At 44.2% G+C, this 21786-nt stretch overlaps 1 pseudogene; it reads right to left on the bottom strand.

Moving 5' to 3' along the window:
- Positions 1-224: 224 nt before the first annotated feature.
- LOC109939398 (CDPK-related kinase 3-like) lies at positions 225-3569 on the bottom strand (annotated as a pseudogene).
- Positions 3570-21786: the final 18217 nt, after the last annotated feature.

The following is a 21786-nucleotide window of genomic DNA, read 5'->3' as shown; positions in this document are numbered from 1 at the left end:
TTCGAAAAAAAACAGTGAAGCGAACATACTTCTAGGCTGATGCTCAAATGAAGATCGAGCACTGTGAAGCTCCTGGTTATTACCAAATGCTATTTAGTTCTAGGGGAGTTAGAGAAGCCTTTATTTGTGTGAACACTGTAAAATGTTGAATAAGAATGGTTTTTACATCTTCAATTGCCGTTGTTATGTCTGGTCGGGTACCTTTCTTCAATGATAGGTGCTTCTCACGAATCTATAACCAAACCAACAAGTTCACGAGTTAACAGCACACTCTGTCTTAGGAATTCAGCAAGCAATAATATTACAGTTTTATGCAACAAAGCAAGTATGGCAGAAAAATATGAAAGAACAACAAATTGGCAGAAAAATATAAAAGAACAACAAATTGGCAGAAAAAAATAGAAACATAGTGAAACATTGAGAGTACTTACAGAGTGCCTATGCAACAGTCATTCTTTTTCTGTAATCCTTGTTAAGAAGTCTTTTGACAAAATCTTTAGCTTCAGGCGATACTGATTGCCATGGTGAGTCGTCAAAATTAGGGTCAGCTCTCAGCACTGAGCGAAAAATACGTGATTCAGTTCGTGCCCAGAATGGCCTGCTACCACACATCAATATATAAGTGATAACACCAATTCTCCACATGTCTGCTTCTGTGCTATATGACCTATGCAAGACTTCTGGAGCAACATAGTATGCACTTCCAACAATGTCATTAAGCCTTTCATCTGTAAAGGGGGAAAAAGCATCAGGAGCATCAGGCATTAGAACATTTTTTGGAGGAAGGTCATATCATGTTTCATTTTATGGCAATGGACTTCTAACATATTTGTAAAACAGAACTTTACAATTGGATGGCCCTTGTGTGGAGGTATGTAATACCTGGTCTTATAAAATCTGAGAGACCAAAATCAATTATCTTCATAGGAGAATGCTCTTCCCTAGTGCTAAACAGGAAATTCTGTTAAAAACATCCAAGGGTGGATTATCAGAAGGAATATACTACAGTTTTTTTCGCCACGACAAATCATATTTTGCGATACACTATACTTAACAGAGTCCACATACCTCTGGCTTCAGATCACGGTGAACAACACCCTGAAGATGGCAAAAGGCAACTACTTTTAATATCTGTTCAACAATAATTTTTGCATCCCCTTCATTGTATCTTCCACCTCTGCAAAAAACAGACAGTACTGTAACAAAGCTACACCTTGTAGTGGCGTTCGCAAAATGATTTCTCAAGAAAATGTAATACCTGGACAAGATTCTATCCAATAGTTCTCCACCTTCACAAAGCGTGATCAATAGAGGTGAAGGAAAATATCAGTTATCATGTAACTTCCCATTAATTTAGCTAGAAAGAGAAGGACTATAGTAACAGTTAGCAAGTCTTTTCATATATAATGTTAATGTGCTGCAAGAGAACATCAACCCTAAGGTAGACAATGTGACTTTTGAGCACTATCATACATGCTGTTTCAAGATAAACAGCACATGCAATATTCACAGTTTTTACATAGATCAATATTATGCAAAGGCAAGGAAGAAAATGTACTCCATGATTATGTAGACATTAAGGGCGTCCTCACAAGCATCATAAAACTTGACAAGATTGGAATGTCCAGATAACGCCTTCAAAATTTTCACCTCTTTGCGCACATCCTCAATAGATATTGCCGTTGTCATCTGCAAGAGAAAAACAAAGGAATGAGGTGAATTTTGCAAACTAAATATAAAATCTAGATCAAGACATATTTTTCCCCTGGTGCAGTGAGCTAGGTGCTAGGAAAGTGAATTTAGCGCTAACTGATGGGTTGTCTAAGAGAAACCATAATCTTAATTGAAAGGATCCCTTCAGCATCTGTTAGCTTCTAGCCTCAAAAAGTATATACCATGTATGTCTGTATGTTGTAACAAGGAATAAAATTGCACACAATTCAAATAAAGAACTATATAGAAGGAAGAAACACAATAGATTCAATAAATACATCTCCTGCTCAAATAATTTCAGTAGCACAAGCGAAAATTATAGCAGGCCAAAATAGTCATTAATTAATTAATGTTGTATCGCTCAAAAAACGACAATATACATGCATGGAAACATCAATGCACCCATGCACGTAGAATTCTTCTGTGTCGCCTATCGTACACTAGGTTTTCTCGACAACTTGCTGCACAAACATTTTAGATGCCAAGTAAAACTGAGATCAAAATTAAATCATTCAACAATTAGAACAATGTCAGTGGAAAGCAGTCCCCAATATCAACATGTCCTCAGCTTTGGCACCAAGAATCTAAGAGACATTTCTTTAGTTCCTACACTTTTCCCTATGTTTCTTCTACTTATGATCATATAATAAAATGATGCAGAATGGACCAAGGGACACCTAAACTCATGGAAGGAACAACAATATGATGGAGATACTCGGGAACAGGTTCTCTGAGGTCTCACAAGGAACTTTGTCGCTGCCAAGCTAGTGATCTACAACTGCATAAACTACTATGACATGATAGCTTACAGAAGGAACAAAAAAGCAAGAAACAGGTGATAGATGGATGAACAGTTGAACACTTAGATCATGAAAATGGGCACATTATTAAATGCGGCATTGCTGAAACAAGATCTCTACAATGTACTTCTAACCCTGCGGGGAAATGCCAATGCCAATGCCAATACCATCGGAAAAAAAATTGATCACCCTGCAAGTCAGCCAAGAAGCAAATCATGAACTTATGATTGCAACACCTGTGGTAGTGGCACTTCAGAGATACTGATCTACTAAATGAGAGTTAAAAAAGATCACAACAGGATGGCAATTATGTCATCCCATGTAGTTTGTTCATGATCCGATGGAGGAACCGAGCCGATTGAAACAGGTAAGATCGTGTCGTGCGTCCAGTAAAAGAGCATTGTGAGATCACGAATAGTAAGACCTTGGCTTTGGAGATGACATTGACAGCCATGACCTGGCCTCTCATGTCTCCCTTGCAGGGGCGCGCGAGGCAGGTTGGCCGAAATGGCCGCGGCCCAACTCCTTCCCCAGCTCGTACTTGGCGGCGAAGTGGCGGTCGTAGCCGAAGCTCTTGTCAAGCTCCCGCTCCACCTCCCCAGCGCCGCTGGCCCCTTGCTCCGAGATCAGGACCTCGACGGGCGGCCTGGGCACCTGCGACGCGAAGGGCGGTGAGTGATGGACGAGCCGGCGCGCGAGGGACGCCTTGATGTGCTTGGCCGGGGAAGGCGACGCGAAGGGGCGGCGGAAGAACTGGCGCGGCGTGGACGCCGAGGTCGCAGACGACGGCGCGATGCCGTCGGGGAGGCCGAGTGGGCTCCCCGTCCAGGGGCTACCCGTCGCCGACAACCGCGCCGGAGTCGCCTCGGCCCTGCCCCCACGCGGCTTCCCAGTCGGCGACAGCCGCGCGCTCCGCCTCCATCCTCTTCCTCGCCCTCCCCCTACCGACACCGCATCCTCCGGCCCGCCTGCCACCGAGACCATGATGGTGGTCGCCTCCATGCCACCGCCGTCCACGTCGACGCCGTGCACGTTCCTCGCGTAGCACTGCCCCATGGCGGCTCGGCCTGGCGCTAGGTGAGAGGAGCGCGTGTGTGTGGGCGGGATGAGACAGGGGGTGAGAGAGAGAGCCGCACGCGTAGGATTTTTGGATTTAGGTTTTTAGGATTAAGTTCGACGGTGTGCACAAGCCCGACGTACTTAAGTTAAGAACGTGGGTACCCACATTTCTAACACGTTAAGTTCGACGTATTTTTTAGGGCCCACGAACTTAAATTAAGAACGTGGGTACCCACGTTCTTAATATAACCCATGAACTTAACTCAAGTAAGAACGTGGGTACTCACGTTCTTAATTTTACCCACGAACATTTATCAGTTTCTTGTCGTATTAGGTGTCCCATCAAGGGATGGCAGGCAGCGTGTGCGCACTATAGCGGAGACGTAATCATGCTGTTGCGCCAAATGTGATTGCCATCTTATCAGCTAGTTTGCTCTGCTTCCGTGGCGTGGGGTAGGTACGCACATTAAATGCATGTGTTCCCTCCCTGTTTTCAGTTGCTACTGTCTTATCTACCTAAGACAGGCTCGAGCGAGACGGACGGAGCGGCGGTGGCCTCAGGCAAGGCGGAGTTCTGCCCGAGGTGGGAGACTCTCAGGGAGATGCCTCGGTTTAATTGGTACCTCAGCTATCACCCTCGGGAGTTTCGTTCTTATCTCTTCTGAGTGTGTTGTTTGGGGGATACTTCGGGTATCCCTAATTATTACCCCCGACAGGAAGTTCCCATCTTTCACTTGCTTGACTTGGAAGCCGAGGAAGAAGGTGAGCTCACCAACCATTGACATCTCGAACTCCTTCAACATCAACTCACCAAATTCCTTGCAATGACAATCATTTGTCGAGCCAAAGATTATATCATCAACATATACTTGACAAATGAAAATATCACCGTTATGTTTCATTGTGAATAGAGTGGTGACGACGGTCCCGATCTTGAAGTCCTTCTCAATGAGGAAGTCGTGAAGATGCTCATACCAAGCCCTTGGGGCTTGCTTTAGACCATATAGCGCCTTGGACAGCTTGTAAGCATGATTAGGATATCTAGGGTCTTCAAACCCGGGTGGTGCTCAACATATACAAGTTCATTTATGAAGCCATTTAAAAATGCACTATTTACATCCATTTGATATAATTTTATGTCATAGCAGGATGCATATGCAAGAAGGATACAAATGGCTTCAAGTAGAGCAACAGGTGCAAAGGTCTCGTCAAAATCCAAGCCTTGAACTTGAGAGAACCCCTTTGCAACTAGCCTTGCCTTGTTCCGCACTATTACACCTTAATCATCTTGTTTGTTTCGGAACACCCACTTTGTTCCAATGATTCTTGCATCTTGTGGAGGCTTCTCTAAGGTCCAAACTTGATTCTGGGTGAAGTTGTTTAATTCTTCATGCATGGCATTCACCCAGTCCGGATCCTGTAGTGCCTCATCTATACATGTAGGCTCAACACAAGAAACAGAGTAGTGATGTTCAATAAATGAAGCATGTCTTTGTGAACGAGTAATAAACCCTTGTGAAGGACTCCCAATGATGAGATCTTGTGGATGTGATTGTAGTAGTGATGAGTTCCTCTTGTCAACCACTTGGGAAGAAGATCTTCGAGCATCAACGTCTTTGGCTTGTACCATCTCTTGTTCATGAGAGACAAATGTATCTTCATTTGCATGCCTCCTCTTTTTCATCATCTTGTGGTACATTTGATGAAGAAGGCCCGTTGATGTGGTGGCGTTTCCTATAGATGTAGTGTAACACCCCAGGCTTTAAGGAACAAAGCTGGGTGCATCTCATACATGCACCAAAGAAGACAATACATATAATAACAGAGTGTATAGAGATAAATGTCATAATAATCAGAGTACTTATTACATAGCGGAAGACTTACAAAAATAAAAGATAAATATAACAGGATCTAAAATCCATCCTTGGCGCCAGAAAGTCAACTGGGAGACGCCACCTAGATCGAATCAAACTCCTCATTGTGGCTCCTCTTGAACCACCCGTTCTTCTCCTGTGGGGGTGTGAGACAGCAAGGGTGAGCTCACACATGTTCATCACTCAACAAGTTGTGGAGAATAATGTGGCATGAACTCACCAAAGGTGGGAGTTCACTTGATGTGTAAAGCTGATCAACAGTAGGGGTTAAAGCTGAGCATTGCTTTTAATAAGTTGATCAAATTTTATTAGCAATTACTAAATGTAAGTAAATACCAAAACCTTAATAAATAATAGAACAAAATTAACAAATAATCCCATGCAAATTGAAATGACAAATTGAGTTTAAGTTCCATAGATTAATCATGTGAGGGTCCGAGTTGCTCATGACCGTGAGCACGACTAGTATACCAGTTTTACACTCTGCAGAGGTTGCACATCTTTACCCACAAGTCATGTTACCCATCTGCTAAGGGGTCATGAATCCCATACACCTCTACCGAGGAGGTGAGGTAGGGTAACACTACGAGGCCTTTACAAAGTTCCACTAGCTTCAGAAAACACGCTACAGTATAGGAAGCTCTAGTGTAGGAATCCCTCGCATGACCGCCATCGCAGCAAAATCAACCCAAGGACCTCCCTACACTGACCACTCCCCTACTGCCCTTGCCCCTTTCGGGTAAGGTAGTCATCCACTAGCTTTCCTAATTAATCAGCCAAGGGCGTCCCATTAAACCCTTGTGGTAGCACTATTTTCCTGGGTGGTCGCTCCATGTTCCCATTAACATAATGATCTTATCATGTGTGACTCCCCAGTGTCACCTAGGGTTTCTTCCTTAAGCTAACTTAAACCATTATCACATGTGAACCAAACAGAGGCATGAACATCAAAAATTAATAATAAAGGTTTATAGTGGGTCTTTTTTCATCCTAAGAAACTCTCCTCAATCATGTCATGAACCTCAAGGTAAGAAGAACTCTCAAACCCTAATTAACCCTAAGTGAACCATTAAGCACATAAAAGGGAATTTGGGAAAAGACTTGGGAAAAATACAAGATTTTGGTAAGAACCAAATAACAAAGTTTTAATACACTAAATGACCAACAAAACATAGTAAGAAAGTTTGGCCATTTGGTTTTTCCAAAATCCCAAAGCGGCCCTTGAACCAAGGTCCCATGGGGAAATTCAGAATTCTGAATTTCAGAACCCTTTTACAAGATCAAATGAGTTCCCTGTTTTCCAAAACTCGAAACCAAAAAAGTCAAAATATCAAAGTGGTGCCAAATTTCCTTGAACACGCTCTGGAAAAATTTGAACTCAAACCAAAATCGTTTGGCACGGTTTTGGCACCGTTTGACCTCGGGACCCGGCTATATGACACTGGCAACTTGGTGATGCTACAACTCTCTGTCCCTAGCCTAAACCCGCGCGACATCCACACACAAACGACAAAGAACAGTCAGGGGAACAAATCCTTCACAGTGATCTTGCCCAAATTCGCGAAGATTTGCGCCCAATCGGCGTTAGAACTCGGGCAGAAGCAACGGTTCCACGTGTTCGACCGTGGTTGACACGCCCGGTTCACGCCCGTTCGTGCACCCCATGCTCCGTAGTGCATGCCCTCGCGCGCTCGCCTGTCCACGACCGCCCGTGCACCGCGCTGTGCCTATAAAGCAGCCCTAGGCCTCGGCCGTACCTCCCCGCACGCTCTCAAGTCTTGCCCGAGCCAGAGTTCACCGGACTTCGCCTCGAGCACTCCGCGCCACCGCCCGCCATTACCACCCAAGCCTCGGCCACCGTGGCCAGCTCCCTCCAGTTACTTCCAAGCCACGCCAGCCACTCGGTTAGCTTCGCCGATAGCCCGTGTAGCTTTCCAAGTCCTCGGACCCGGCAGAACTTCACCGGAGACCCGAGATCGTCCTCGCCGAACTTCGGTCACCCGCGACCGCGCGTAGACTCAGCAATCCGGTGAGCCGTTCTCAAATTTTTTGTGCACATATCTTCCTTGACCTCTGGTGAAGCTCCCTGACCCATTCAATCGGATTATGGCGCCGTGAGCAGGCCGGATTCCTCACCGCCGACGAGCTCCCCCGCTGCGCATGCGGACCGACCTACTCCGACCACCGTATCCGACGATTCGTACCTCGACGTGATCACCAGAGACTCCCGGACCTCACCCGACACCTCAACGGAGTAGCCTCGCCACCGGTAAGCCCCTCCGCCCTTTTCTTCCGCCGCGATCACTATTCCATTAGGGGAAGGATCGCGGGTTCGATTTCGTGAAACCCTAAGGGGTTTTCTACAGAGTCGTAGACTCAGATGAATAGTGAATCGAGGACCTGTCTGTAATGCACTTTAAACCTTTCGCCAGGGACCCCAGTGCAAAACCGTTTTTCCTTTATCCATTCTAATTAATCTTTTTAAAATTCAGCAGAGAACTTAGGAAATTTATATCTGACCAAACCTTTTTAAATGGAAGAAAATTAGTTATGCTTCTGTGCTGAACTTAAGAAAATTTGTAGAAGTTCAAACCCCACTTTGGCACTGTTTAAAAATATTGAACACCCCAGCATTGAAGATTTGAGTAGGGTTATCTTATCAAAGCCATTTTTGCCCAAAACTTAAGAAAATAAGAAAGGTATTAGAAAATAATGAGCAGTGGATGCTAATATTTTTCCTAGACCACTTAAGTAATAGAGAACCTAGGAAAAATAAAGGGATCCCTAGTCCAGAACAGATTCAAGGTGAAATGTTTCATTATGCACTAATCAAACTAGAAAAATAATTATTAGAATTATGAAAACAGTTTCAAAATTGTTAAGAAAAATCCAGTGGACTTGTAACCACTAGGACCCCACTACAAAAATGATAAACACCTCAGCCCATCATTTTAAGTAGGATAAACAAATAGAACTTGATATTAAGCCATATTTCAATTAAATCCTAAGCAAGCATAAAAGTGTGCAACAGTGGGCAAATAAATTTTTACCAGATTAATAATGAAGTAAGCCACCAGAGAAAATACAAAACCCATTTGAAAGCTACAAGTAATACCACCTTTCCCTTAAGCAAAAAGCTACCAATTTTCAGAATGATTGCTCTTGCACAAATAAGAAGATAGGAAAATTGAAAATCTGTTATTTGATATTTTTCAAATATAGTGGTAGTAGAAAGCACCCCTTTGGCTAGAAACTTTGGAAAATCATAATAAAATAACTAATGAGTGTTAGTGGCTAAAAATTTGTACAAAGTCATGTTATAACACCTAAATGCCAGCAAAAATAAGTCTTGGAAAATAACCCCCTGTTAAAAAAGGGTTGTAGTTCAAAACACCTCCTCTGCCCTAATATTTGATAATTTTATAGAGAGAGAACCACTCATTTTTTAAGCCCCAAATTTTGAGACATGGACTTACACACTAATAAGAAGCCACTGTAATTTTTACAGAAATTTTGGAAATTTATTAATCTATCTTGTAGTTCAAACCCACCTTCAAAGCATAAAAGAAATAGAAAAGGAGAGAGGGAATAATAAATCTCACTCCAGTAAATTCAGCTAGAAATCTTAATAAACTCCCACTAAGACAGTAAAAAGAAATCATTGGAACACTAAAATGAACTTACCAATTAGCTTAACCAAGCTTGACCCTAAATTGCTAAGTGTACCACAAAAACCTTCAGTAGTAAGATTAAGCTCTACCTTATTAAATTGATCACCCCCCATCAAATTTTAATTGCAAAATTTGCATATCATGCCATGTATGTATCTTACTCATTACATTCATTAGATTGCAATCTCGCTAACGGAGAGTACGTGCTCATCCTCGAGCAAGGAGCTGTCCACAAGGAAGACCAGGAGCAAGCTCCCGAGACTGCCATCGAGGATCTCCCCGCAACCCCAGCATTTGAAGGCAAGCCCCGGTTTTATGCATAACCAATTTATATATGCTACTTTACTACACTTAATGTTTGTAGGCTTGTAATATGCACTTAAGTGTAGGAGTTGCTTGAAACCTTAGTTGCATGAACTCAGATTCCTTTTTGAGATGGATACTAGTATGCTAGGTCGAATAGCTGCTATGCTAATTAGGATCTCAGTAGAAGTCGAGTGATTTTTCTAGCACTCGCGCGAGGTCAGGAACTGATTGTATTCATCTTGATAACGGGATCTATGACGGTCCTTGGACTTGGATCCAGGGTGGATGCCTTGTCCATGAGACGGGAAAAGGAATTAAGGATTAAGGTGTGGATACCTGAGTCAAGCATTTGAATGTACAAAACACATGTCAGGAAATATGGTAACCGGTAAACCTAGTACCTGAGTGAAGCCGGGCGCGGACTTTTCTCCTCACACGACCTGAGATTGGGTCTCCCATGCTAGCTATGGTGGGTACAAGTGCGGTCACTGCACGGCGGCAGCCGGGGTCAGTGGAGCATTGTATGCCAAGGCAGTGAGCCTTGGCCGCGAACGGGGGATCGATGGGGACGGTTGACGTGTGTGGGGACGGAGTGCCCCTACATGTCGTGTGTTTAGGTTTACCTTGCAAGGTTTAAAAACTCGATTCGAATCGTCTACTTCTTGCAGCTAATGAGACTGCTTGACCCCTTGTACTACATTGAGTAAGAAGTGAAATGAGGTTTAGATGAGATAACTTGTTGATTGTACAAAATGCTTGTTACCATGTATGCTTAGAAGGAGAAAACTTAGCTAAGATAATGATGCTAGAAATTGAGAAGCTAAAAATTGATTTTAGACTCAGCTAGTGCTTTTAGCAAACCAAACTCCTCAGCCAAACAGCTGCATGGTCTAGAGGTTGAGTAGTTTCCTCACACCGGGTAAGTCTAGCTGAGTATTAGTATACTCAGCCTTGCTTGTGGCATAGTTTTTCCTGGTACGCTTCAGGATATGGTTGATGGTGTGACTTGGCCTACAACCCTGCCACCGGGTTGGACGGTCGAGTGGGATGCTGCTCCAGCAGGAGAGGAGCAGGAGGAGTAGTGGGCTAGGCCTTGCCCAATTCCTCGCTACCGACAATATCGATTATCCGCTGCATTTTATTTCGTGAACTTTTACCAGCTACTTGGAAAACTCTGATTTATGTAATAATTCCGTACTTTAATTTGATTTTCCTATTTTATTGTATTTCTTCTATGACTCACCTTCGAGTGAGTGTGTGGTATTTGATCCTAGTTAAGTGGCTTTATCAGACTAGATCTGAGGGACTGATGGGTTATTCCGATTTAAGTGTGTTACAGCCCCTGAGGTGTGACTTAGACACTTGAGCTGGAATAATTCAGGCGGTTCTGTCACAGCTGGTATCGGAGCAAATACCACCACAGAGAAGGACAATAAACCATGAATACCAATTTTCAAAATCTAAAACTTGCATAGAAACTAGTATGAATCGTCAGGACTAGACCGCTAGACCTAGGACGAAAGGCCTTAAGAATAGAGGGAGAAACAGGTGGCAAATTAAGTAGGCCCTGTGGGCCAGTATTTAGATTCTTAGAGGATGCCCTAAGAGCACCCTTTTATTCGAAGAGGAGACGTTATTTTCAGCATGCATGCATTATAACACTAAAAGGATAAAAAACTAAAGAAGTAAAAATTTGAGCTAACATGCTTCCTTTTAAACCACCCAGGCTCTTTTATTTTATTCCTTCCACCATAATCTTTACATCTGATACCCTTCCGCAGATGACTTCACCTACCCCCGCCAGTGGAGGAGACACTCGTTTCAGCTCTGACTTCCTTTCTCATGATGGCTTTCCTTCCATCTTGTGGGAAGTGCTTAACTCCACCGGTTACCCTACGCCCCCTTTGTACACGGTGCACCTGTACGAGGAGCATCGGGTACCACGTTGCCGAGTCTGGCTGACTTTGGAGGCTCATCCCCTTCAGCCGGGTTGGCGTTCTCTTGACTCTGAGACGATTGGATTCAGGACGGACGACACCACTGAAGCAGTAGCCATGAAGAGTCTGACGACTTTCTGTGGCTACCATCCCCTGGAGATGGTGATGCACCCCTTGGGACTCTTCCTTGCTGAGAAGAAGGATGACGCCATGTGGTGCAATCGTGTGAGCCATGTGAAGGACGTATGGGCGATGTATCCTGACTTGGTTGGGAGAGTCACTGTTCAGTGCATGAGTGCGTTGTACCGCCTTTAGGCCCTGCAGAGCGACGCTATGGCGCATCTTGCTAACCTCGCTTAAACCACCAAGCTCACCCTCGACAGCTGAGAAGACTTTGTGGTTGACTTGTCCTTCGAGTTGGTGGAGAAGGACCTACAGGTGGAGTGGCTGAGCCAGCGCATCACCACCTTGGAGCAGCAAGTGGAGATCCGAGATAACACTATTGATGTCTTGGAGAACCAGCTCCATGATGTGCAGCGGGAACTCGAAGAAGCTAATGACCACCTGGACATGCATCACCTGGAGATGGAGGCCAATGAGGCCGGAAGCGAGGGAGAAGAGGCTCCTGAGGAGTTAGGACCAGCCCCTAGTGCCAATGTGACTGCCTCCGCGATGCCCCCTTCGCCCGTATCTAGTGTCGCTTCCACTACTCAGGGTTGATTAGTCATTTTGACGCTTTAGGCGGATAGAAACCTAAGCAAGCTTAGTAATGGCAGATTTTGGACTAGGCTTACGGGTACTTTCCCCTTGATTGATGTAACTCTTGTGAACTTTTGAGATCTGTGGGATGTTTGTAACCATGTTGTCTTCGTTCGAACTTAATGTTATGATTATGGCTATTACCCTTCCATATGAGATATTAGCATGTCGTTCAAAGTTGTGAATTGAGATAACAATGGCGACAATCTCTGTTTTCAGATGGCAGCTAGGCAGCGTCGCGGGCAAAACGAGCAAGTTCCCCCGCCACCTCCTCCAGCTCCCACAATGCAGGAGCTGATGGCCCAGCAGAACGAAATTCTGCGACGGTTTTTGCAGCGCTAGCCCCACCCTCAGCAGTATGGTGGAGGCCAGCCGTAGCGACCTCCGGCAGCGGCAACCTACCAGGAGTTCCTGAGCACGTAGCCGCCTTTGTTCACAAAGGCAGAGGATCCGATGGACGCCAACGTGTGGCTACGCATCGTGGAGTCCAAGTTTCCCCTCGTCGCGGGAGACTACCCTGATGATACCAAGGCTCGCTTCGCCGCACAGCAGCTTCGCGGCCCCGCTCGGACTTGGTGGGACCACTTCCGTGCTATGCTACCCGCTGGTCATGAAGTGTCTTGGGAGGAATTAAAGACTGCTTTCAGAGGGCACCATATCCCAGCTGGAATTCTTGATCGCAAGTTGAATGAATTTGTGGCACTCAGTCAAGGAACCCGCACGGTATTGCAGTATGCTCAGGCCTTCAACGACCTATGCCAGTACGCAGGATATCATGCTGATTCCGATGAGAAGAAGAGAGACCGCTTCCGTAGGGGTCTCAATTCCAAGTTGCGTGAGCGTCTCAACACTGTCTGGGCCGATAGCTTCAATGAGTTGGTCAACCTGGCCATCTCCTAGGAGGATTGTATTGTAGCTCACCGGGTAGAGAAGAAGAGAAAGGCACCGATGGCAGTACCATCCGCTCAGGCCAGAGCAGGGGATTTCAGCAGGCAGGCAGGCAGATGGGTGATGAGGCCACCTCAGCAGCAGCAGCCGGCACCCACTCATTTTCCAGCCCCCGCTCCAAGGAACAATCAGCCTCCGTAGCAGCAGCAGTTCCACCAGGGTAATGGAAACAAGTGCTTCACTTGTGGCAATGTGGGCCACTATGCTAAGAATTGCCCAAGAAATCAGTAGAGGCAGATGCCAGCACCAAATCAAGACAAGGGAAGAAAGCAGAAGGTACAAGTCAGGCAAGGGAAGCTCAACTTCACTACTCTGGAGGAGTTACCTGAGGGAGCCCCCATCATGACTGGTATCTTTTCAGTTTTTAATCAACCTGCATTAATTCTATTTGATTCTGGTGCATCTCATAGTTTCATTAGCCAAAAGTTCAGTGCTAAGTGTCAATTGCCTTTCTATCATACAAAAGGGTCATTCATGATAGACACTCTTGGGGGTAAAATTGCAACCAACCAATTAAACCGAAATGTGCCTATCTCAATGGGAAGTAAAATCTTCGAAACCATGCTCCTAATTTTGGGATTAGAGGGCATGGACATAATTTTCGGAGCTCAATGGATGACACAACACCGAGTAGTGTTGGATGTAGCTGCTAGAGCTCTGGAGATTAATTCCCCTACATCCGAAGACCTTGTGTTGTATCTACCCCGCCAAGATTCTACCCAATCATGTGCTTTTGCTATGATGAAGTCACCCGTGAAGAAGATTCTAGTGGTCTGTGAGTATGCAGATGTCTTTCCTAATGAATTGCCAGGAATGCCCCTAGACCGGGATATCGAATTCGCCATCGAGTTGCAACCGGGAACGACACCTATTTCCAAGAGGCCTTACCGGATGCCACCCACTGAGTTGGCAGAATTGAAGAAACAATTGCAAGAATTGCTGGACAAGGGTTTTATTCACCCAAGTACTTCGCCTTGGGGATGTCTAGCCTTGTTTGTAAAGAAGAAGGATGAAAGCTTGAGGTTATGCATAGATTACCGCCCACTTAATGCGGTGACTATCAAGAACAAATATCCTTTGCCTCGTATTGATGTTCTTTTTGATCAGTTGGTCGGAGCCAAAGTGTTTTCCAAGATAGACCTTCGCTCCGGCTACCATCAGATCAAAATACGAGCAAGTGATATTCCGAAGGCTGCCTTCTCAACCAGATATGGGCTGTATGAATTCTTGGTGATGTCATTTGGGCTGACCAATGCACCAGCATATTTCATGTATCTGATGAATTCGGTTTTCATGCCTGAACTGGACAAGTTCGTAGTGGTTTTCATCGATGATATCTTGGTGTACTTGAAGAACGAAGAAGAGCATGTCGGTCATTTGCATGTAGTGCTTCAACGTCTGCGAGAGCACCGTCTTTATGCCAAATTATCAAAATGTGATTTTTGGCTGAAGGAAATCAAATTCTTGGCTCACACTATCTCTCAGGCAGGCATAGCTGTTGATCCTGATAAGGTGCAAGAGGTGATGAACTGGAAGCCACCAACGACTGTCCGCCAAATTTGATGTTTTCTGGGATTGGCTGGTTATTACCGAAGGTTCATTCCGGATTTCTCTCGAATTGTGAAACCCATAACCGAATTGCTAAAGAAAGAAGCCAAGTTTGTTTGGGGTCAGAAGTGTGAAGATGCCTTCCACACATTGAGGAAACATCTGACCACAACACCGGTGTTAGCGCAACCCGACAACAGCAAGCCATTTGATGTACTGTGATGCCTCGGGCACTGGACTAGGTTGTGTCTTGATGCAAGACAACCGAGTCATTGCTTACTCGTCAAGAGCACTCAGGCCTCATGAGCAAAATTATCCCACTCATGATCTGGAGTTAGCAGCTGTGGTCCATGCATTGAAAATGTGGAGACACTATTTGATGGGAACCCACTGCAACATCTTCACTGATCATAAGAGCCTTAAGTACATCTTTACTCAGGATGATCTCAACATGAGGCAGAGAAGATGGCTAGAGCTGATCAAGGACTATGACCTGGAGGTACATTATCACCCAGGGAAGGCCAATGTGGTGGTAGATGCCTTGAGCCGGAAATTGCAATGCAACTATGTCAGGATGGATTCTCGCATTGACACCCTGTGTGATGAGTTGAGCAAAATGAAGATTGAAGTGATTCCTTCTGGTGCTTTGTCTCACATTTCCGTTGAGCCGGCTTTGCAAGACCAAATCATCATGGCCCAGCTTAGTGACAAGGGAGTGCAAATTATTAAGGAGAACCTCCATCAGAAGACCGAGAAGTATAAATGTTTCCACCAAGATGGAAAGGGGATATTGTGGTTTGAAAGCAAATTGGTGGTTCCTAAAAATAAAGATCTCAAGAAGAGAATCTTGGATGAGGCCCATCTCTCCAAATTCTCCATGCATCCAGGGAGCACCGAAATGTACCATGATCTGAAGCCCTTGTATTGGTGGACCAGAATGGAGAGGGAGATAGCCCAATATGTATCAGAATGTGACACCTGTCAGAGGATAAAGGCAAGCCACTTGAAATCAGCTGGAGCTTTGCAACCCCTATCTATACCTTCGTGAAAATGGGATGACATCAGCATGGATTTCATTGTGGGTCTGCCCAACATCTCTCGTCATCATGATTTGATTTGGGTTATTGTGGACCGACTGAAGAAAGTGGCACATTTTCTCCCAGTGCACACCACTGATAAGGCTCAGAAGTATGCGGAGTTGTACATTGACCAAATCGTGTGTTTGCACAGATTACCTCGGACCATTGTCTTTGACCGAGGAGCCCAATTCGTTGCTAGATTTTGGGAACAACTGCAAGAGTCTTTGGGAACCAAGCTATTTAGAAGTTCAGCTTACCACCCACATACTGATGGTCAGACCGAGAGGGTAAACCAAATTCTTGAAGATATGTTGAGAGCTTGTGCGATCGATTGTGGCAAGAACTGGGATAAGCACCTCTCCTTGGCAGAGTTTTCTTATAACAACAGTTATCAATCCAGCCTAAAGATGGCACCCTTCGAAGCTCTCTATGGGAGAAGATGTCGAACACCCCTCAATTGGTCTCAGCCTGAAGAAAGAGAAGTTTTTGGACCTAATTTAGTGACTGAAGCCGAAAGGAAGGTCAAACTAATCAGGAAGAATCTAGAAGCTGCTCAGGCCAGGCAGAAGAGTTACCATGATAAGAGAAGGAAACCTCTCTAGTTCGAGGTGGGAGATTTTGTATATTTGAAGGTATCACCCACCAAGGGAGTGCAGTGATTTGGGATCAAAGGCAAGTTAGCCCCTCGTTACATTGGACATTATGAGATTATAGAAGCATGTGAACTCGTGGCATACAAATTGAAGTTACCTCCAAAAATGTCAGCAATCCACGATGTATTCCATGTATCCCAACTGAAGAAGTGTGTTCGATTGCCGACTGAGATCATAGCAGAACCAGAATTGGAGATAGAGCCAGATCTATCGTACCAAGAGTACCCTTCCAAGATTCTGGATTTCAAAGAAAGATCAACTCAAGCTAGATCGATCAAGATGTATAAGATCCAATGGAGTCATCACTCAGAGGAAGAGGCTACTTGGGAGACTGAGGAATTTTTGCGTTCCAACTTCCACGATTGCCTACCTAAGGAAATTGGTACGTAATCATGCTCAACCCCTCCTCCTTCCCTTTGAATCTAAATTTCAGAAAAATGATCTTAATATAAAAGGAGTTAACTGTAAGGCAATAATTAAAGGGACTTCCTTCTGAAGTTGCAAAGAGAATGACATTCGAAGAACAGTTTACCAAGAAGAACCTTAATAAATAAAGCACCCACTTCAAGCAAGCCTTAACCCTTCGCTTCACCCCCGGGAGGACTCCGACCCGAATCTCAGGACGAGATTCCTTTAAGGGGGGAAGGTTGTGACACCCCAGTGTCACCTAGGGTTTCTTCCTTAAGCTAACTTAAACCATTATCACATGTGAACCAAACAGAGGCATGAACATCAAAAATTAATAATAAAGGTTTAAAGTAAGTCTTTTTTCATCCTAAGAAACTCTCCTTAATCATGTCATGAACCTCAAGGTAAGAAGAACTCTCAAACCCTAATTAACCCTAAGTGAACCATTAGCACATAAAAGGGAATTTGGGAAAAGACTTAGGAAAAATACAAGATTTTGGTAAGAACCAAATAACAAAGTTTTAATACACTAAATGACCAACAAAACATAGTAAGAAAGTTTGGCCATTTGGTTTTTCCAAAATCCCCAAAGCAGCCCTTGAACCAAGGTCCCATGGGGAAATTCAGAATTTTGAATTTCAGAACCCTTTTTCAAGATCAAATGTGTTCCCTATTTTCCAAAACTCGAAACCAAAAAGTCCAAATATCAAAGTGGTGCCAAATTTCCTTGAACACGCTCTGGAAAAATTTGAACTCATACTATAACACCCCTGGTGTTACTGCCACTAAAACCTGAGCATAACATCATAAGCATTGGCATATCATATGTTTGTTACACCTAGAGTGCATTCACTAGGCAAAATTTTCAAACAAGTTGTATTGCTATGACATTTTATGGGTAAAACCCTAGAGTAGGATACTTAACCCTAGATTGGGCTTAATAGAGTAAACAAGGCTTAATAAGGGAAAACTTTAAAACTCAATTGAAATAGTCATAAAATGTCACTAGGAATGGACTTAAGTAACATCCAAACCCTAGAATCACCAAAAACCCTAAATAGAACCCTGGAAAGCCCTAGACTTAAACCCTCGAGGGCTAAGTGCAAAATTAGTGCACTTTTGGACTAAAGTGCAAAAACCATGAGATTAGGGTATCTTAACTCATATGGTTCACATGTGTGTGGATTTGCAACTTAAACCCTAAGTTTTGGGCCTATTTGCAAAAAGGCCCTATTTGAACCCTATGGAGTTAAGTATGATTTCAGTGCATTTGGCTCAACTTTAGAAGCTTGTTTCTTCCAAGTTATAAAGTTTTTGCCCTAGGTCACCACATCAAGTTTGTAGAGCTATGATAGGAGAACAAGTTTATTGAAGTAACTAAGCACTGATACTGAACAGAAATTGAAGAAAAGTGTGCCCAAAGTCGAGCTGTTAGACTGTCTTAGGTCTGAAATCAGACTGACAGTGTGATTGAGCCATCTTTGAACTGGAATTCAACCATGATCTAGTGAGAGTTTGGCTATGGTTGCTATAGCAAGGTTGTAGACGGATCATTAGACAACAACTTTGCTATTAGCCGATCAGCATGTTGCCATGTAAATTTAGGAGAAAATTGGACTCAAAGCTGATCTGTCAGGCTGACTGAATAGGGGTTGCAATGGTACAGTGCCCTGAACATGATCGCTGGTGTAGCGCACCTGACCGCCAATGACCGTGCGCCTAGATCCACACCGCCGTTGCGATTCGTGCTCACCGACGATCGGATAATGCTCCTAGGTAAAAAGATCTTCGCTTGGGGATAACTCCGGTGGCTGGCCAGCGTACCCCCTTATCTTGCGGCCGGCGCAGATAAGCTCACCGGCGTTGGCAGCCTGCCGATCGTTTGCCACGTGCCCAGGCGCCTTACCACGTCGCGGTTAGTCGTGTTAGGCTTATCTGGTGATCGCTGGAGGGACCGCCACGGTGAAAGCCACTAAGCGCTTGCGCCAGTAACCCAGTTATCTCCGGCCACCGTGCGTCTTCATCCAATTCACCGGCCACCGCTCACAGGCTCTATAAATTGAGCGTACTGCGAGCTCCGTAGGATAATTACGCATCCATAGCACCCACGCTTGCCTCGAATCATCCCCTAGAACTCTCCAATTTCCCATTCTCCCCAATTCGGTTTCTGCCGCCGTGAAAGCATCCTCACCGTGGCCAGCTTGCTCCAGGTTAGTTCAAGCTCTCTGATGGTTTGTTCTAGCCTCCTTAAGACCTCCTAATGCTGTTCGACCCCTCTGATTGAACTAGACCGCCCTGGATCACCGAGAACGCCCATGTTCATCCTTTGTACGCGCTGTCTCTGTGGACAGGATGATTTAGAGTCTCATTCGTGAAATTGAGTGAGGGGAAACAATCCTTAGGTCTTGAATTCGGTTTCTGCCAAAATAGGGCGCCGGTCATTGAGTAAATTGGCCGATGTACGCTCGCCGGAGCGCGGCCCTGCGTCGTTCACCGTCGGGGACTTCAAACTGTGAAGAAATAGAAGTGCAGGGACCCTTCTGCAAGTGTCAGTGACTTAGTTGAATAGTGCTGCGACCCCGTTTCAGGTTATTCAAAAAGATAGGGTCTTTTGTGCAAAGTTGCACGCGGGCGCTTTCCTCCAGTAGTGGGCCGACTCAGGCCAGTTTAAGCCCAGTTCTGTAGCACCTTTTTCCTTTTCTTTTTCTTCTAGAATTAGGAAATTTCTAGAAAATTGTAGAAAAATGATAAAAATACCAAACCAATCTTGTTAGGTTTCTAATTTTCTATAGTATTTACTAAAAATAGTTTCATGATTTTTAGTCCAAATAGGAAATTATAGAGCATTTAAAACAGCCATAAACCATGTTTTTGGATTTTTAGGGAATAAATAATATATCCCAAATTCACTAAACTTTTAGGGTAAACTCTAAATAATATTTAGAAGCCTTGGGTAAAATTTGGTATGTTTTGGACTATGTTTGATACTTAGAACCCAAAACCCTATCCCCTGCCCTATGAACTTCATTATTGACTCCGAAAACCCTAAGTTCTCGGAGATCCGTGAAGGAAAGTTGTATTCAAAACCTTAAATAATAAACTTTTATTATCTTTGCATCTTCATGAGCATTACATGAGCTTTCATTATTATACTTGGATATATTTAGAAAACGAGGAGGAAGTAGAGGTTGAAGAGACAAGGACTTCAGCACCACCACCACCTGAAGAGCATCAGGCAGGCAACTATTTTTATTTTGATATCTGCGGAACAGAGCTTGATTCACCAGTAACACAAGGCAAGCCCCGGTGCATTTGCCACCTCCTTGTTCCTTTTAAAGTCTTTCTCACTTGCTTGATGCATTAGGTGATAGGAGTTGTGTGCTAAACCAATTCCTGCATTCCCTTCCTTGGATTTGATTACTTCTCCTTAAATCCCTGTTTTACAAAAGGTTTTTCTTATGCTTAGCTTTGCTTTAGAAAACAAAATGTTTTGTTTTCACAAAAGATGATGTTGCAAAGAGGGTGGGATGTTTTTCAAAAACAAAACTTGATGGTGAATCCATCATGGCCATGATGGGTTCAACATCGGAAAAGGTGTACCTCTGCCAAGTACCAAACTTTGGGTTTGAAATGAGTAAGCTGAGACCGGGCGGGTGACTTGCACGAGAAGAGAGTCTCGGTGTAGTGTCTCCGTCTGAGTCGATTAAGGACCATCTCGATGTAGGCTTGTTGACCGAGGACCCTTTAATTGGTCACATGCCTCATCATGGGTAAGCTTTGCCTCGGGCAGACTAATACCAGAATAAGATAACACGCAATGGGAGTGGAGAGATGACGAGAGTAGCGTGTACCCTCCGTGGCAAGAGGTTGGACGGTGGTGTATCTGTGCTCTCGGTTGGCGTGAACCTGATCTGGTCTTAAGAACCCCGGTGGCGAGTTGACATATGCAAGGGTTAAGTGCTACATATGTCGTGTGATTGGATATCCTCAGCTGAGTATAATCGATTCGGATCGCCGTAACTTTGCGGACATGAAGACTTGGTCACTGCCCTATACGTAGAAATCCAGTAAAGATGAAGGGTTGTTAAGAAATTGGCTAGTGCAGGTCAAGTGATTGAACTAGGGTAGAGAGAACTCTAGATGGAGGAAATCTTACTTAACCTAACAATTAAAATTGGATTTTTACGGATCCACTATTAGTAAGCATTTCTACAAACAGAGTCATTGATTATTGATAAGCCTTACCTTGACTCCCTTAAAGCTAGCATATCCTTGAGAGTCTTTTACTTTGTCGGGTAAGTCTTGCGAAAGTACACTTCGTACTCAGGGCTTTGTCCCATGTTGTTTTAGGTGAAGAAGCAGCAAACTTTTGTTGCTTCTGTTCAAACGTGGTACCAAAAGAAGAGCACCAAGACTAAAGCTGCGGGAGGAAAGGTCCTCCATTAAAAACTTTTTACTACCTATTCGGGAGGGGTTTTTTGCCTCCCATGTTTTGTAATAATAATACTCAGCACTCATATATTTTGTTCTGGTTTGTAACTATATAACTCTATCTTACTTTTCAATAAAAGTGAGTTATTGTAACTGCTTCCGCACTTTCGTATCTCCGATGTATTGTAATGTCTGTGTGACGGGTGAAACTCTCTTGGGAAAGGTAAGGAATTCAGATACCGAACTTGTCAAGTGATCAGGTGCACCTGCAGGGTTGTCTGAAGTCCGTTGGACAAGGACAACTGTAGGTGGGCCTAATGACTTGGGAGGTTCTGTCACAGCTAGTATCGGAGCGAAGCCCATCTCTGCAGATGTTATGAGACATTTTCAAAAAGAATTTTCAAAGACTTATCTAGAAAATTTCTTTCCTTCTTATCTAATCACCTTCTGAGGTACTTATTTTAAAGACCAGATAATAGAGTGCAATGTATAAAAGATGTGAATCAACTAAGGTTGATTCTGTAATTACACATGCATCATGCTAAAAACTATGCTAATAAGATTTTTTCCCCTCACTGTCGCGCACAAGAAAGACCATGC

This window comes from Zea mays, chromosome 2 (assembly GCF_902167145.1).
Source record: "Zea mays cultivar B73 chromosome 2, Zm-B73-REFERENCE-NAM-5.0, whole genome shotgun sequence".
Taxonomy (NCBI): Eukaryota; Viridiplantae; Streptophyta; class Magnoliopsida; order Poales; family Poaceae; genus Zea; species Zea mays.
This window is presented reverse-complemented; position numbering and strand designations above follow the sequence as displayed.